At 43.6% G+C, this 18544-nt stretch overlaps 1 protein-coding gene and 1 pseudogene across 6 annotated transcripts in view; one reads left to right on the forward strand and one right to left on the reverse strand.

Annotated features, from left to right (window-relative positions):
• The window catches only part of ZBTB16 (zinc finger and BTB domain containing 16), a 178398-nt gene that overhangs the window by 66599 nt on the left and 93255 nt on the right, over positions 1-18544 (reverse strand). The gene's annotated exons all lie outside the window — the stretch shown is intronic.
• Positions 10339-10457, forward strand: LOC118603359 (annotated as a pseudogene).

Here is an 18544-nt window from a genome sequence, read left to right on the forward strand (position 1 = left end):
TATTCCCTTGGTTGTGAGCTGTATGAACCCTGCAGACAGGAACTTCTCTTCTGAGAGCTACACGAGGAAGCCATGACACGACCTCCTAGACATTCAGGCCAGGCTGCGGGAAGAGACAGGATTCAGTCGGCAGAGGAGCCTCACTGCCCAGCCTATCTCTGGCTTTGATGTCAACAGATCTGCGATTTCTGCTAAGGTACCCACCAGCCACATCAAGAGCATTAGCAGTCTAACCTCTCTGAGCCTTGGTTTCCTCGCCTGCTAAAGAGATAATAATGCATCTTTACTAGCCTACAAACAAGCATGACTCTGAAGTTGCACAACTCCAGGAAGTACCACTCACTCAGAAATGATGCTGCCAGGTCATTAGGAAGGTTTAAATGAGATGATGCACATGAAGTACCTAATAGTGGTAACTGGCACTTGGAAGCTGTACCCTAACTCTTCCCTCCCCAGGTTCCTAGGGGTCCTACAAGGCTGCCCTGCAATGAGAAACAGTAATCCTGGTACTGCATTGATAGTAATAAGAAGAATATCAACAACACATATTGAACATTTATTATGAAATTGGAACTGTATTAACTACTTTATGTGTTAATTCCATTTAATTCTATTCCATTTTATAGATGTGAAAATTGAAATTTGAAAAGCTTAGTTTCTGTGTCCAAGGTCTCATAGCTAGTAAATGTCAAATATAAAGGAACTGACTAAAACAGGGTGACAACATGGAAGGCTTAACTAGAAGAGCCTTTGATTATATAAAAGGTTAAAAAGTAAGAAGTTCATGTAAAGGGAGTAGAAAAAATGTCCCAGAGGCAATGTGCTCAAGTCCTCTGCTGTTCTCACCCCAGCTCACTCCTTGAGTTAGGGGATCATTCCCACAAGTTCTGAGGCCACCCTCCTCAGTTCACACCCTCTTCTCTGAGCACCTCCCTAACAAGAACAACCTTCATCCCTTGGTCCAGGAATGTCACCTAAAGCTGTTATGGAGGGGAATGAGTTCCAGGACATGAAAACTTGAAGGGCTTTACAGAAGAAAAGGTAAAACCGATCTTTAATACTGACTTCCATCACTCTAAACAATGGATAGATCATCCAGAGAATCAATAAAAAACAGAAGATGTGAATAACATAGACCAAATGGCCTAACAGACATAATCAGAACATTCTATCCAACAACAGCAAAATATACATTCTAAAGCACACATGGAACATTTTCTAGAATAGATCATAAGTTATGCCACAAAACAAGTCTCAGAAAAATAAAAAAGGTTGAAATCATACCAACTATCTTCTCTGACCACTATGGCATGAAATTAGAAATCAATAACAAGAGGAAAATTATAAAATTCACAAACAGGACTCTCATGAACAACCAATGAATCAAAGAAACTAAAAGAGAAATTAAAAAGTTTCTTGAGACAAATGAAAATAGAAACACAACATTCTAGAAGTTATGTGCTTCAGTAAGAACAGTTCTAAGAAGAAAATTCATGGCAACAAATGCCTACTTTAGAAGCAAGAAAGATCCCAAATCAACAAACTAACTCTATGCCTCAAAGAAACAGAAAAAGAAACAGAAAAAAAAAAAAAAAAAAACAGAAAAAGAAGAAAAAAAAAGCCAAAAGGTGCTGGAAGGAAATAAAGATTACAGTAGAAACAAATGAAACAGAGAAGAGAAAAACAGCAGAAAAGATTAACCAAACTAAAAGTTGATTATTTGAAAAGATCAACAAAATTGACAAACCCTTAATTAGACTAACCAAGAGAAAAAGTGAGAGGACCCAAATCAACAAAATAAAAAATGAAAAAGGAAACATTACAACTAATACCACAGAAATACAAAAGAACATAAGAGGCTACTATGGATAACTATATGCCAACAAACTAGACAACCTATAAGAAATGGAAAATTATTAGAAACATACAACTTACCAAGACCAAATCAGGAAAAAATAGAAAATCTGAATAGGCCAATTACTGGTGAGGAGATTGAATCAACAATAAAAAAAATCTTCCAATGAAGAAAAGCCCAGGACCAGATGGCTTCATTGATGAATTTTATGAAACGTTTAAAGAATTAACACAAATCCTTCTCAAATTCTTCCAAAAAGAGCAGGAAATACCCCCCAAACTCATTTTACAAGGCCAGCATTATCCTGATAGCAAATCCAAAAAGGACACTACCAGAAAATAAAACTACGGGCCAATATCCCTGATGAATACAGATGCAAAAATACTAACTGAATTCATCAGCACATTAAAAGGATCATTCACCATGATCAAGTGAGATTTATTCCTGGGATACAAGGACAAATCAACATATGCATATCAGTCAATGTGACATATCACATCAATAGAAGGAAAGAAAACAATCATATAATCACCTCAATGGATACAGAGAAAGCATTTGACAAAATTCAATATCCATTCATGATAAAAACTCCTAACAAGTTAGGCACACAAAGAATATATCTTGGCATAATAAAGGCCACATATGACAAGCCCAAGCTAACATTATGATGAAAGTTAAAAGCTTTCCTTTTCCTTCTGAGATCAGGAACAAGAGCAGTGTGTCTACTCTCACCATTCCTATTCAACGTAGTACTCGAAGTCCTAACTAGAGCAATCAGAAAAGAAAAATAATGGGCATCAGAATTGGAAAGGAAGAAGTCTTTATTTCCAGATGACATGATTTTATATAAGGAAAATCTTGAAAACACAACCAAAAAATTGTTAGATCAATAAATTCAGTAGAGTTGCAGGATACAAAATTAAGCTACTAAAATCAGTATGTTTCTATACTCTAACAATGAATTTTCTGAAACAGAAATAAACAGATCCCATTTTAACAGCAACAAAAACAATAAAATACCTAGGAATAAATTTAACCAAGGAGGTGAAATTTCTCTATTCTGAAATACTTCAAGACACTGATAAAAGAAATTGAAGAAAATGAAAAGGTATCCTGTGTTCATGAATTGGAAGAATAAATATTGTTCAAATGTCAATACTACCAAAAGCCATCTATAGATTTAATGCAATCCCTATCAAGATTCCAGTGGCATGTTATACAGAAGTAGAAAAAAAAACACTCTTAAAATGTAAATGGAACCAGAAAAGACTCCAAGTAGCCAAAGTAATCTGGAGAAAGAACAACAGAACAGAAGGCATCACACTCCAAAAACGGACAAATAGATCAGTGGGACAGAATCGAGAGCCCAGAAATAAACCCACCCATGTATGGTCAACTAGGATTTGACAAGGGAGCCAAGAATATTCAATGGAGGAAAGGCAGTCTCTTCAATAAATAGTGCTGTAATAATTGGATATTCACATGTAAAAGGTTGAAACTGGACCCCCACCTCACACTATTCACAAAAATTAACTCAAAATGGATTAGAGATTTAGAACCATGGAACCATGGGCCTTGGAAATAAATTTTTAGGTATGACACCTAAAGCACAAGTAACAAAATAAAATTTAAATAAGTGGGATTACATACAACTAAAAAGTTTCTACATAACAAAAGAAACTACCAAGGTGATGAAAAGGAACCTATAGGATGAAAAAAAAATTTGCAAACCACATATCTGATTACATACATTTAAAAATCTCATACAACTCAATAGCAAAACAACAAATAACTCAATTAAAAAATGGACAAAGAACCTAAATAGATATTTTTCCAAAGAAGATATATGAAAGGCCAACAGATAAAAGATGTTCAACATGACTAGTCATTAGGGAAATGCAAATTAAAACCAAAACGAAATATCAGCTCACACCTATTAGAATTGCCATCATCAAAAAGATAAGAAGTAACCGCTGGCATGGATGTGGAGAAAAGGGAACCCTTGTGCACTGTTGGTGGGATCGTAAATTGGTACAACCACTATGGAAAACAGTACGGAGTTTCCTCAAAAAATTAACACTAGATCATATTATCCAGCAATCCCACTCTGGGAATATATCCAAAGGAAACAAAATACTATCTCAAAAAGATATCTGCACCCCTATGTTCACTGCAGCATTATTTACAAGAGTCGAAATATGGAAACATTCAAGTGTCTTATCAATGGATGAGTGGATAAAAAGGCTGTGATAAATATATATATTTTATGTGTGTATATATAACACACACATATATATATAAAATATATATATTATATATGTATATATACACACACATAACAGAATACTATTCGGCCATAAAAAATGAGGGAATCCTATCATTTTCGACATGTAGCTGAACCTTGATAACATTATGCTAAGTGAAATAAGTCAGACAGAGAAACAAAAATACCGTATGAATCCACTTTTATGTGGAATCTAAATAACAAACAAGCGAACTCACTGAAAAGGAGATCCGACTTGTGCTTACCAGAGACGGAGAGCTGGGGGCAGGGAGGCGGTAATCGATGGAAGGTGGTCAAAAGAAACATATTTCTAGTACTAAGATAAGTACTGGTCATGTAATGTACAACACAGTGACTAAAATTAGCACTGCTGTATGGTATATAGGAAAGTTAAGAGTAAATCCTAAGAGTTCTCATCAGAAAAATTTCTTTTATTTCCTTCTTTTCTTTAGTGCATATTTATATGAAATTACTGATGTGAGCTGAAGCTCTTACAATAGTCATTTCACAATATATGTAAATCAAATCATGCTATGTACTTTAATCTTATACAGTTATGTATACCAATTATTTCTCAATAAAACTGGAAAAAATACATTTCCAAAGCAAAATGTAACGAATTCTTTTGCACGCGCACACACGTACACATACAGAGAGAATAAAGCAGACTTAACAACCAAACCTCAATTAAGAATATCCTTCCATGACTGACTCTTCCTGAGCATTATCGTTTTGAGATCTAAACGAGCAAGATATTCTATCATATAAAACAATCAATTGTATTCACTTAAAGTAGAAAAAATGGTCTCTCATATTGATGAATGACAATAAACTACAAAGACAAAAATAGACAAGGTTCTTGGTTGACCTTCAGCTAACCAAAACCTCTCTTTATTTCAGTCTCCTTGAGCATCCTAGTTAATCAAGGATTAATAGAGCAGATTCTCACTCTTGGCTCTGAGGGTCTCTTCCCTTCCCCACCTCTCTCTGTATGTGCCCCTTACAACTTGCCTTTACTAGCTCCTCAAATTGGACTCCTATTCCCCAAGAACAGCAAGTAAACCCAATTATTTGGGGGAAAATATGTAAATTTTAGGCCAAGGTATCCATCCTAGACTCCAGTGTTGTCAGTTACTTTAAAATTCATTAATACACACACACACACACACACACACACACACACACACACACGCACATACGCCCTGGGGATTTCTTCAAACCAAGGCAGAAGCAACAATCCATAGCTTATCCACTGACACTCTATTCTTGATGACAGCTGGAAAAGAGGCTCATTACCTGGCTTGCCCCTCACAATACCTACCAACTACCCCATCTCGGACCCAGGGGACTGCCACCCTCCCTCCCCTTCCTCAGGCCCCACAGTGGCACCTCGAGGCTGCCAGTCTCTCCAGGCCTGCTGTGGCTTTCAGAAAACAGAGCATTTCTATTTTTAGCCCTTCTCAGCCTAATAATACTCCCCACACCCATTCAGCTTAATCACTTTATTGAGGACAAGAAGCAAGCTCTGCAGCCTGGGTGCTTCTGATGTTAGGAAGTAGTAAAATGTTCAAACTGGTTAAAAATGACACTCATGGCTTGCCTTTGGTGTTTCTGAAACCTTAATTGTGGCTCAGGCTGTGGATCTAAAGAACCTTGCAGGTTTCAGAGTCTGTCTCTCTTACCCCCTGCACCATAATTGAGGTGTTACATTACAACTACAGCACTGACATTTTCAGGCTCAAAATTCAGAAGCCTTAAGACTCCACACTTTTCCAAACAGAAATATTGCCTGCCACACTTAATGCCTGGTCTTGCCATGAATCACCTTCTCCTCAGAAAACAAAAACAAAAACCTCCTCTTTTCTGGCTGACCTCCTGCAAAAGTTCCAGGCGGGGTAACTCTTACCCACATTAAGCATTATGAAAGTGCATCTGACAACTAAAATGACATCGAATTGCTGCTTGAAAACAGGAAGGTTGTTTGGTGTAACCAGAGTACCCGAGAAGTTAGTGTATGCGGAAAACAGACTGTTGGCAGGTCTTCCACACACCTTAGAGACCATGACTTCCAAAGCTTTTGGGTGAGCATTTACATGTGTGTCATCTGTGCCTCATGAACTCTGGGCTGGGAGAAGTGGGCAGCCTGGGAAAGGAACAGAAATAACTCTGCCTCACAGGTTAAGACCAAGAGCTTCAGAGGTAGGCACACCTGGGTTTACAGCCCAACTGTGCCTCTAACTCACTGGGTGATCTTGGACAAGGAAGCTCACTTTCCTCATCCATCAAATGGGCATAATAATAGTACTAATCTCATGGGGGTCCTGTGGGGATCAAATGAGATCATGGAATAAAGCGTCTGTCACAGTACCTGGCACCTGTTGGTCCTCAGTAAAGGTTAGCTGCCGTTATAACTGTCATCTTTGGTCATCTCCTCTCTTCTGTGGGTGCCTTCTAAGACAAAGAGTTTAGTCTTTGTCTCTTCAGCCTTGTGCAAGACAAAAATAGAATTGTGGCCAGGATGGTTAACCATAGCCAGTTGTGTGCAATCCTGGGACAGCTTTGGACATGGCTGAGGGAGCGCCTAAGGACGCAAAAGTGGTTGATGGAGCCCATCCCAAAGCAGAAGCTTTGTGGGGATGACTTTTCAGTCCCCTTTCCAGCCAAGCAGGCCACAGACAGGCCCTAAGCCTGCAGGCTCACCTACATGAGGCTCTTCCGCATCCCTGGCCAGCTCCCTCCTTTCTCCTTTTCCTCTCTTCTTAGACAAGGTGTTCAAAGTACCTTCATAAACTTCCTGCTCTGCAGTAGGCAGAGGTGGGATGCCTCATTAAATTTCCTAGCTAATTTTACAATTTAACCAAACACCACATTCTTGCCTCAACGCAAGCCAGCCTCTAACTGTGACAAACTTTGGTAACTGTGAGATAGAAGAAGAAGACAGTGCAGGCCAGAGACTGAAGTCAGGGTGCTGAAAACTAAAGTGAGAGATGGAGAAGACAAAAAAAAAAAAAAAAAAAAAAGGATCACATATTTCTAAAAAGCAGCTTTATGTATGTTTCAGAGCAGAATTCTAAGCTGGGCAGGGCTGAGAAGTGAGGGAGGAAAGCTATGTGGGGCATGTGGTGTCAAAAAGATGGAGTGTTCCCTGACAATGACTCTTCCTGTCACCCAAAGAGGCGGGGCAGGAACTATATCTGGAAGAACAGTTACATGCTGTCCTCTGAGGGGCATGATTCAATGCTGATGGGCGGCAGGCCAGAAGCTAGGTAGGGCCACCCAGAGGACACACTGGCTTGGCAAGGCCAGAGGGCCCTGCCAGAGGGCGCCGAAAGGCCCTTGACCAGCCCACTTAGCCCAAAACCTGTGGATGGCAGGTTCAGGCTCCTACCTCCTCACCATTAAGAAAAGGACACTGGAGTTATCATGGTCCCATTTCTGCAAGCCTACACTTGACCCACCTAGGAAAGACAGACCCCAGTGGAAAGAGAAGGATAATTCCGGCCTAGTTACCTGTGGTCAGGCCCTGCTCTCAGCACATCAGTCGATAATGACAACGCTGGCCTATGAGGCTCCTTGCCCCCTGATTAGCTGTCCTCAGGCTTCCAAAATCTACACCTGTCTCTCTCTAGCCTATATTCCTGAGTGTCTGATTCTGGACCACAATCCTCAATCACTGCAAAAGTGGCTCAGCGGGTCTCTCCCAGATGCGCTGGGTTGTTCCCATCAGGCCCCAACAAGAGGACCAGGAAACCTGAGCCACTCAGGCAGGAATCCCTGATGGATATGGCCTCCCAAAAGATCTGATCTCCAGGCCTTTGTCTGTTCAGGACTCATATTAATGAGACAACTGAGGAAGACTCCAGCCAATCAAGAGTTGCAGGGAGTTCTCTCTGTACCTGGAGCTACCTTGTTACTGCAAATGACTGTGGCCTTGCATAATTACTACAGCAAAATGTTCATTGCAGCCGCCAATGAGCTCCCCGTGCTCAATTAGCTTGTACTAATCAGTGAAAGCTGTGGAGGTTTCATTCAACTACCTCAGAAGACTTCTTATTCCAACTACCTAATGAAAAGTTTAGGACTTGCTTTTTTTTTTTTTCTTTTTTTCCCTTTTCTCTGGCATGCAAAAGAATTCCAATAAAAGTAAGGGGTTAAGAGGAAGGAGGAGGGTGCATGTTAACTACAGGAGAAAAGTCTAGAAGAGATGTCACTGTCAGGTTGAATCCTGCAGAGTACAATGAAGGGAGCCCCTACCTACAGAGGCCTCCACCTCTCTCTCCCACTGGCTTCTTACCTAAGGGGAGAGTTACCTCCACCTTCACGAAAGGCATATAAGGGGGCTTCGTCAGCATGGTCCGAGAGTGTGGGCGGGGGCCCTGGGTGCATCAGCTTACACAGTGCTCCCTGTTCCCCCATTTCCCTCCAGAACAGCCAAGTCTCAGCCCTCAGCCTCACCAAGGTACAACCTCTAAGCTATGTGTTCTCAACCTGGGTTTATGAGAGCCCTGAGCACTCATGACATATTTTAGGGTTCATCGAGTCTTGGATGAGAAAAGCGAAATACTCAGGATCTATATTCAATTTTAAACCTCACTTACACAATCATTTTATGGGTACCTCAAAATGAACGGACCACCTGAAGTGTCCACTGGTAATTTTTAATGCAGTGTTTCTCAACTTGTGGACCAAAGAGGGTCCTAACATCCTTAGAGCTTTGAAGATTCTCAAGTATGCAAAACTGGGCTTTAAGTGGGCAGAGGAGGAGGAGGAAAAGGAAAGAGACACCTGCCTGGCTGCCTGGCTGCCTGGCTGACTCTAGCTCACAGAAGTTCTTGCCTCCTCTTATTCAGAAAAGCAGGTCGCTTTCCACCATGAAGCTCCATCTGGACATTCCAGCAGGAAAGAGCCCGTCGAAATCCCATGAAGCTCCTTCCAGAAGCCATTCTTCATCTCCCTGATCCTTGGGAATTTCTCTCTCCTTTAAACTCTGCAGCACTCACTCTTTCCTCCTTTGTGGGGATGGTGAGCACACCCAGCCTTGCATGATGCTTTTTCCTGCCAGGGGCTCACATCATTTGCTCAGGCAGACTGACAACCCCTTGCAGGTAAGGACTCTGGCTATAGCCCCTCTCTCTGTCCTGCCCAGCTCTGCCTGCCATTGGCCCTCATAATTGCTAACTGATGAATTCATTCATGAAGAATTTCCCCCCAAGAGAGCCACATGTAGTGACCCAGAATAGCCATTGAGGTTTCTCTGCTGCCCAACCTTCACCATCTGGTTCCCATTTGGTTGATGTTTCTGTCCCCAGAGAAGGCTCCAGCATCGCTAGCACGTGCCTGGGGAAGATGCGGTTGTCGGAGAACAGACATAGTGAGCCTTATGCCAAGTGGTCCAACTTCACTAGACAGAATCCAAAAGGTCAGGGAGGCTGCAATCTTCCTGACGAGTCATACTCCGAGACACCGAAAGTCTGAGGAGCTAGTGACAACTCAAGCAGTCCCAGCTCCCACATTTCTGGTATGTGGCAGCACTGATCTGCTGCACCTTTCACTCTTGACTCAGCATCACAGAGGGTCCCCCTGCCCAGGAACAGAGCATCAAGCTAGGTCACCATGCAAGAGGGACCACAGGCAGCAATCTGGTCCTGTCCCTCCTCCTTGCGTGGGACCGTGGTGGGGAGCAGGAGTGGGGAAATCACACGGCTAAGCTCTTGCCTAGGTGGGAGGGCCAAATACTTATCCACAGACCCTACAGCAATGCTCCCAGAACCACTTTACCCCCAGCCCTATAAGGCAATGGGGAGAAGTAATGGCCACAACGTCAGTTATAACTGAACAGATGCAACTCCAGCAGAGCATGAAGAGGCTAATAAGCCGTACATTCGCTCCTGGTGGCCCAGGTGCGAGGCCTTGAGCAGTTTTCAATTACTTTGTTGCCCTATCCCACTCCCAGGACCCCTGGCGACAGGGCCTTCTCCATTCTCCCTGTCTCAGCTCCCAAGTCTCTAAGACACTGGTAATCTCTACATACAGAAATGCAAGCATTCAGACCAGATACAGCAGTATGATATGCTAGAAAAGCAAGAGTGAGGAACAGAGAGCCCTGGCTATGACCTTAAACAAGTTACTTGAACTCTTTAAGCCCAATGTCCTCACCTACAAAACGGAATCAAGGTCAATATAAGATTAAATTAGTTCGGTCTATAGCCATGCCACCCTGAACATGCCCGATCTTGTCTGATCTCGGAAGCTAAGCAGGGTCAGGCCTGGTTAGTACTTGGATGGGAGACCACCTAGGAATACCAGGATCTGTAGGCATTAAAAAAAAAAAAAAGATTAAGTTAGTTCAGACAAGTAGCACACCAAGCACCATACCTAGAACATAGTAGGCATCCGATAAATTAAGAGCCTTTCCCTCCTTCCCTCATCCCTATCATCCATCCTGAGTCATTCATTTATTCCTCAGATTACCAAGAGCCTGTTATGGCATCAAGCAGTAGCAAAAGCAACAGAGCACACCACTGATAAGGTCCTGCCTCACTTCCTTGTCTTCTTGTCCAGGCTCCCAGGGCTGGAAGGAGGCAGGGAATGCTTCAGCGTTATTTCCTACCGAGCACCGCCTATCCGCACAGTCGCCCACTCACCCATTAGTTTATTCAAAAAACGACTTGAGTTATAACCACCATTCAGGTTACTCTGCTAGGTAGTTTGGAGACATGGAAATAAATCACATGTTCTAAAGAAGCTTAGATCTAGTAGATGAAAAGGACAAGCAAATAAACAGCTATGACACAAAGAAGGTGACAGGTGCCATAAGAGCGAATAGATAAACGGCTATGAGCTATCAGATGGGGGGCAGCATCTTCTCCTGCCCAGACAGATACATCCTATGGCTGAGCCAGCTGACTTTAAAAAGAGAAGAGAAAAAGGAGTGTTTGCCCAGCTGGCACCCATCCTAGCACAGAAAACAGGCAGGATCTATTTAGAAGGACTAGAGGCAGGTTAAAGCCTTTTCTTGCAATTCCCAAAACTCGTGCTTCCTCCAGTTGACTGGATAGCTGGACAGAACCAATCCTGTCAAAATCCTACAGATCTTTTAAAAAATCATTTAGCTGTTGCAGGGATGATAAAAGAACCTTGCCATTCAAAGGCAGGGTCCACACTGGCAGGAAGGTGGGGCCGCCAGGGGAGGGGAGGAGAGAACTGGGAAAAAGGGGGAACGCCTCACCGATATGGATCAGGGCAACCAGCAAAGGAGAGGTATGCATTGTAGCTGGCTTTACTACCTAATTAATTCAGTAATTTCGAAAACAATTTTATTTATATTCCATTTACCACATCAAAAGTAAAAAAAAAAAAAATCCTACTGATGCTAAAATAATACCTCAAGGCATCTATTTATAATCAGTTTTAAAAGGGGAGGAGGGGGTGAAAATAAAGCAGCCCTGGTTTCTATACAATCTCTCCCGGGCAGACCACCAACCCTCAGAGAGAGGGAGAGAGAGAGAACACAGCCAAGCCCTCTCTGAGAGCCTTCCTGGCTGCTGAAAACCGAGCTTGTCAAAAAAAACAAATCCATAATGGCCCGAGGCTCCTCTCCAATCTATTTTCTGCTCAGCTGGTTTTAAATGAAGTTATTATGAGTCATTAAAACACCCGCAAGCCAGTGGAAGTCAGCCAATTACAATTTTAAATTTAGCCTGTTCTCTGCCCCATTCTCTTGTTTTCTTCCTTTGCCCACAGAATGCTGCTGCTGCTGCTATTTCTTCCCTCCCTTCCTTTACCCAAAGTGGAAGAGACAGTTATGAAAATGCAGAGTATTGCAAAGAACGCAGAATCATTCATATGAATTAAATTAAAAAACGTAAAACTTCAGCCCCTTCCAAAGTCAACCCATGTCCACCTTACCCCACTGGATTCCTTGGAAACTCCAGACTCAGATATAGAGGTCATAGGGGCTATTTTTAAAACAAAAAGGTTCTTCATTGGGGTCCTGTTGAAAACATTCCCATCCATCACACAAAGTCAACATGTTCACAGTTGAATCCAAGAGGGAAACCACACCACCGATATCTTAGAATTAATAACAAACAATGAAGTTGAAATTCAAAGGTAACACCGGCTTTGCAATCAAGCATGAATGTCGGTGGAAGTCACTAGATATGATGATCTCATTTCGTTTTTAAATCTGCAAGGTAATGGTCTGTGTGGGGCCATTACAGCAAAGGAACAATTTTGAGTATTTCATGTAAATGCTTCTTCTCAGTCTCTTCTTTCCCCACACGTGCACACGCCAACACACACACACACAGCTGCCCCTCATTTCTGGGAAGACATGCAGCTTCTCCACACCTTCCAGGGAGTAAGTAGTGTCCTTCCCACAGGACTGTCCAATCCTGCTTCCTCCACTGACCCTAATCAACAAATGAGTCTGAGTCTGGATGCTCCACGGGACAGACTTTTACATGTCTACGTATGCTTCCCATCACCTCCAGGACCTCTAGCTCTCATGGCTCTTCTCCAAGACTCACACACATACACACACATGCATGCACGCACGCACACACCATGAGGGGGTCAGTGCTCTGCCCCCTTAAGACACAACTCTACAGCCCTAGTAAAGCAGGAGAACCAAAGCCACAGACCTAGGCAGATGCAGCACTTATGAGAGGAATGCATGTCATGTCATTTCATTGAGAGTCACTAAGGTTAGTATAAAGACCCATATGCTACCATGTATATTAATCTACCTGATGGCTCTGGGTGAGATGGGACTTTGGGTCTCTCCTCACCAACTGCCTTGCTGGGAGAGAGTATGAAAGACAAGGAGACTTCCAGGTGCACCGTGACCAGCAGCAGCTTGACACAGGTGAAATGACCTGTCCTGTCCCTTGTAGAACACAGACCCGAGGCCTGTGAACATGGCCGCCCTATGCTCTGAGCATCCCCGGAGCTGAGCATGTATCACCATCCTACCCTTGTTCTCAGCTCTCCGCACTCAGTTGCTCCCTCTGTGAGTCCCTCAACTGGCAGCTCCTCACAGTGGTTCACAGAGGCTTGTTCTCCCTAATGCTAATAAAATGAAGCTCCAGGCCCTCCCTTGCACTGGCCCTTTCCTCTAACTGTTGACATTCATAATCTTTTTCTGAGAGAGGGCACCCAAAACCGTGTAAGTCTCAAACCCTACCAAACCCAGGTCTGCCCCAGAAGTACAAACGCTTTAGTTACAAGGTATTCACTTACTCAACAAAGACTTATCAAAAAGCCTTCTATGTGCCAGACACTAGGCCAGGCCGTGGTATATGAAGGTGAACAAACCACATGCTGCCCGGTAGGCTCAGCACTCAGGTGCTTGGTGCAGACCTCTGAAAGCACAGTGCCAGCAAGACACACTTTTAAATAGCAAAGTCCAATAAGGAACTTGCAAACCCTAATCCTGCTAATTCACTTGCCAACATACAGCTCAATTCAAGAAAACCCAGGACCCAGGAGAATCAAGCCAGAGAATGGTCCCTAAGAGGCAAGGGACAGGAGCATACAAGGTTGCAGGTACTGGGAACACTCGCAGGGCATTTACTCAAGAGTCGTCCCCAGGCCTCCTGGGCCAGAATGACATTTTGTTCCCCGTCCCAACTCCCACCCAACTTTCAAGCTAAGAATCTTTGAGGGGTAAGAGAGCAGGAGAAGACCAACCAAGACAGGCAGAGACAAAGACAGATGAAGACATGAGAAGGAAGATGGAAAACACACATAAGCATCAAGAAAAGGCTGAGGCCAATACAGACACAAGGACAGGGGCAGAAAGATGATGTGAGATAAAAAGAGATGGGGCGGGGGAGGAAAGAAGAGCAAAACTAAAAAATAAACACCTGCCACCACAGAGATCTCAGAAGAGAGAGCTGAAAACGACAGGCCAAAAATAGTGCAGCACACGGGTGTGGTAGGATCTTGGGCACAGCCCTGGACACTGGGACCCAGGCACGGCCTGGTTAGAGGGCCACAGCATGAGGGAGGGCAATGGAAGATCAGCTTTCTGGTGGGGTACCTGTCTGGGAAGCAAAGGAAAGGTGAAGAGGCCCTGGAAATAAAAAAAATGACATTGCCTTTGGGTGGATCTCATGCAAACATCCCTGCCTAGAGCCTCAGACAAAAACAAGGGCCGGTAGAGCAGCCCAGAACTTAGGAAAGACGTAGGGAGCAAGGGAGAGGAAAGGAGAGATAGGAGGATAAATAGCAGGCAAACAGGATTCCCAGCATCCATCTCAATAAGGCCATTCATTTCCTGATAAGAATGTCACCATCTAGTTCAACAAAATCATATGGTAGTATGACGGGGGGTATGTGGGGAGAAAACACCATATTTGAGGATAGAAAAATCAGAGGGAGGGAGGGAGAGAGACAAAGAGAAAGACAGAGAGACAGAGAGAGAAGGTTATTACATAATTTCTACTTTCTTCCCTCCACCCTTAAAGTAATGTTCCTATCTGACAGGCTCCTCTCTGAGGGGGGAAAATGACAAATCCAATCCAAAATTCAACAGCCTGTGTTCTGTTCAGAGAGCACACAGTGTACTGTACAGCCCATAAAACTCCAAACAGCCTCCAGACACTGCCGCAATCGTCCTCCATCAAAACACTTTGTCTTGCATACAAAAATAAGATACAGCGCTGAACAGAATACAAAATCAGCCCATTACAGTACAGGGAGACTGCTACTTAGCAACGAGGGGGCTCTAAAGCCTCGATGCTCTACAGGAAGCAAAATCTGTCGAGCCTGTTGGGCAAATGATAAACATTAGCAGTATTAAAAAACACAAAAGCCATGTAAATGGATAGACATAATGTGGAAACGAATTTATAGAATAAATTGGGATGGGGGACTTGAGTGTAGGGGGAAAGGCTGGGTTCCAGAGGGGTAGATGCAACGAGCTTCCCAAACCCCTGCTAAGGCACCATATGTTGGTAGAGACATGTGTATTTGGGGGGAGGGTTATGTGAACCCCCTCTTCACACAGGGGCTATAGGTGAATGGGTAGGAGGGAAGTGGTGAAAACACTGTTTAATACAATGACCTACAATGAACTTTCTGAACTTTCTCTGTTCAGCTGGCCTGACGTGAGTGAAATCTTCGGGGCCAGGGGATCCAGGCACACACATCCAGCAGCACTGAGCAGAGAGATAGATGTGCGGGCTTTCTCTGCCCTGGGTCATCACACCTAGCACCATCACAGGACCTGTCACTTGCTGTAAACAAGATCCCTGGCCAAAAAATATAAGTTATAAAAAAAAAAAAAAAAAAACAAAAAACAAAAAACAGACAACAAAACCAAAAACACCCCATCTGGGCTGGAAAAATCAGTATATTTCATCAGGTAAAGGGGAAAAATACTCTGGCTGTGAATCAGCAGTAGGGTTTCGGATCCCAGCCAAAACAGGAGCTAAAAAGCAAAACCATATTCTTCTGGTCTCAGTTTAGGCTCTTGAGGCAGAAAGCGTGAAGGGGTGGGGGCTGGGGGGGGGCAGCGAGAAACGAGAGAGAAGGAGGAAGAAATGTATTTTTCATCAGCCAGTGTATAATTTATAAACAGCATTAAACAGTTTTTGTTTTCTTTTTCCTCTCTCCCGTGTATGGGCTTGGACAGCAGTCAAGCCTGCATTAATTTCTGCTTTGGGTACAGTGTGTTCTTGGAGGCACATCTGCAAGCGATCATAAACTCTCTGGAATGCTGGCAGAACATCCAGACCTGCCGGCAGGCCAGTGACGACACCACTCTGGGAAAAAGTTCGGGAAGCAGGCCAAATTCAGAGAAGGGAGGGAGGGAGAGAGGAGTGTGTTCAAGAGAGAGCCAGGGAAAGTGGCTTCTCTCCCTCCTTCCTGTTTCCGCACCCGGGTCACCTACACAGACCAAAGGGAAGGCAGTGGGGCCTCTGAGCCACTCACATCTGATCTTCTCCATGAAACCATCCGTCATGCCCACTTCTGAAGGCACACTGAGGGAGTTAAAGGGGCAAAGGAAGTTTCTTCTTGGTTATCTCCTGATTTTGCCCTCACAGCAGAAAGGTAACCAGAAGGGAGCGCTGCCATTCATTGGAGAGAGGGCAGAGAAGGAATGAACCATGGGTTCAGATCTGCTTGGATAACCCCCAATCTCTTACTCTTAGCAGACACCTAATCTGAGAAGATAGGAGTGAATGAGAGAAGGAAAATGCAAGCTTAGGAGAAGCTGCAGGTCCTGAGAAGCCATCTATGAATCCTAAGATAGTATTCCCACCATCTGCATGGGGACCAGCTCATAATACTCGCCTTGAAGTCACAGAGAATTTTCCAGCTATTTTGCTCCCCTCACCTTCTCTATCTTTAGGAAGAACCCTGAACTCCAAAGCTAAGTGTTTCGAGAAGAAAAAAGGAAGGAAAGGGAATAATTACGAGCCACAATTCTTCAACATTTCACATTTTTCCTTCCTTCCATTCAATCGGGACAGGAGAAAGCACAAGAGAACCAATCTGGTTTTGGGCCCCAATCACTTCAGCCTCTTCCTGCCAGATGGATGGCCCGGGCCCCAGATGATATGCCCTGGCCGCCCCATGCTGCTACTGGAATCAGAAAATCTATCAGCCAAAGACCATATTCCTTCCCAGTGGCTCTAACTATGGAGAAGAGTCTGGTATCAGGGGAGGTTTCTCAACAGCCATGGCTCACAGCACCCAGAGAAGGGCAAGGAGGAGTGAGTACAGGGGACAGGCTCCTACCAGGACTGGACTTCCGAATGCAGACTATGCACCCCTAACCAATGCAAGCGGCACACTCCAGCCATGTCCCAAGACTGACTGCCAGTCATGCCGTTTCTCCAAGGAGTCTTATAAATTCCACATTCCAGCCTAGTCTACATCAAAACAGCCCTTTGAATTCCTGTGGGGGAAAAAAGTGTTACTCCCTTATTCAGTCTTTCAGTGGCTTTCCAATGCTGCAGGTAAAATGCAAATCATTTCCTACTTCAAGGCCCTCCACAATCTTGCCCCATCCCTCCCTTCTAAACCCTTCCATCTCCCTCTATACCCCCACAGCCCACGCACCCCAGCTATACTGCACATCACTGCGGGTAGCTAGGGATTCCCCCCAGTTCTTTTCATAATTCCATTCTCACCATCCATTCAAGTTCTAGAACACCCTCCTCCCATGAATTCCTCATAGAACTCTCTTGGCACTTTGCATATGCAATCTTCTTTTCTCCTTAGTTTCCTGTCAAACATTCCTCCTATTAGATTTAAGCTACTTGAGGGCAGGGATGCTGTGGCATTCCTCAGTGTCAAGTACACAGAGTCTGACACAGAATTAGTGCTCAATAAATGTCCACTGGATCCAAAAGTGAATGACACTCCTGGAACAGGAGCAGGCCACGGAAATACGCAAACCTCTAAATAGTACTCAGCCAAGTCAAAAATAGGGGCAAGTAGTTCTGGGTGTGCTCATTTATAATCCACCAGTATATTAAGCCAAGCCGTGGGAAATACTACCTAATGGGAAACAGTACACTAGCAAATCACAGAACCAACTCAAGTCACCGCCTAAGGCTATGGTTTCTGCATGGGCACCCCAGAGCTAGGAATCACCATTTAAGTGAGAACGAGGAGTGTCAAAGCCACAAGGATGGGGCAGCAAAAGGTGGGGAGGGAGACTTCTGAGTGATCCTGGCATGCAAAGGGGCTAGGACCCCTCTCCTGCTCTCTGCCACAATCCTACACCCACGGTTCACATTTCAGAAGGAGCAGCTTTGCAAAGCATCTGAGGTGATCACTCTTCCCGTCCCAGCCTCTTTCCCAGTCTTCAAACCCTCCTAGAATCTCAAAATTGTCTCTGAGAATGCAAGGAGGGCCTGGCCAGATCAGTCTCATTAGTTAATGAGTTAGGTTATTGTTTGTTAATTTCAACTTATTGTTATCATCAGGTATATCTCACAAACACTTGATTAGTTAACACAATCAAATCGAAACAAAAACTTCAATTAAACTGAACAATCACAGCTACCATTTAGGGTCTTAAAAAATAGAAAGAGAGAGAAACAGAAACAGAAACAGAAAGAAAGAGAAAGAGGAAAACGGTCTCTAGGAAGGGCCTCCTACAGGGCAAACTTCTAATTAAACAAATTGTCAATTTCAACACAATGAAAACTGATTTAGGAATGTAAATTTAGTATTCTAGTTGTTGAAAATAAGACCTCACATTGATGATCTCAAACAAGCTGATTTCCTCGGGTAAGGAAATGCAGAGAAGAGGAAAGAAAGTAAAAAAAGCTGAGAAGGATAAACAAGAGAGAGCCTTTCATAAATAACATCTCCGCAGAATTCAATGTGGGCTGTTCTCAAGCATAAGAGAAACTCTTTCCTTGCTTCCTTCTTCACCCCAC

This window comes from Rousettus aegyptiacus, unplaced genomic scaffold, assembly GCF_014176215.1.
Source record: "Rousettus aegyptiacus isolate mRouAeg1 unplaced genomic scaffold, mRouAeg1.p scaffold_m13_p_5, whole genome shotgun sequence".
Classification (NCBI taxonomy): domain Eukaryota; kingdom Metazoa; phylum Chordata; class Mammalia; order Chiroptera; family Pteropodidae; genus Rousettus; species Rousettus aegyptiacus.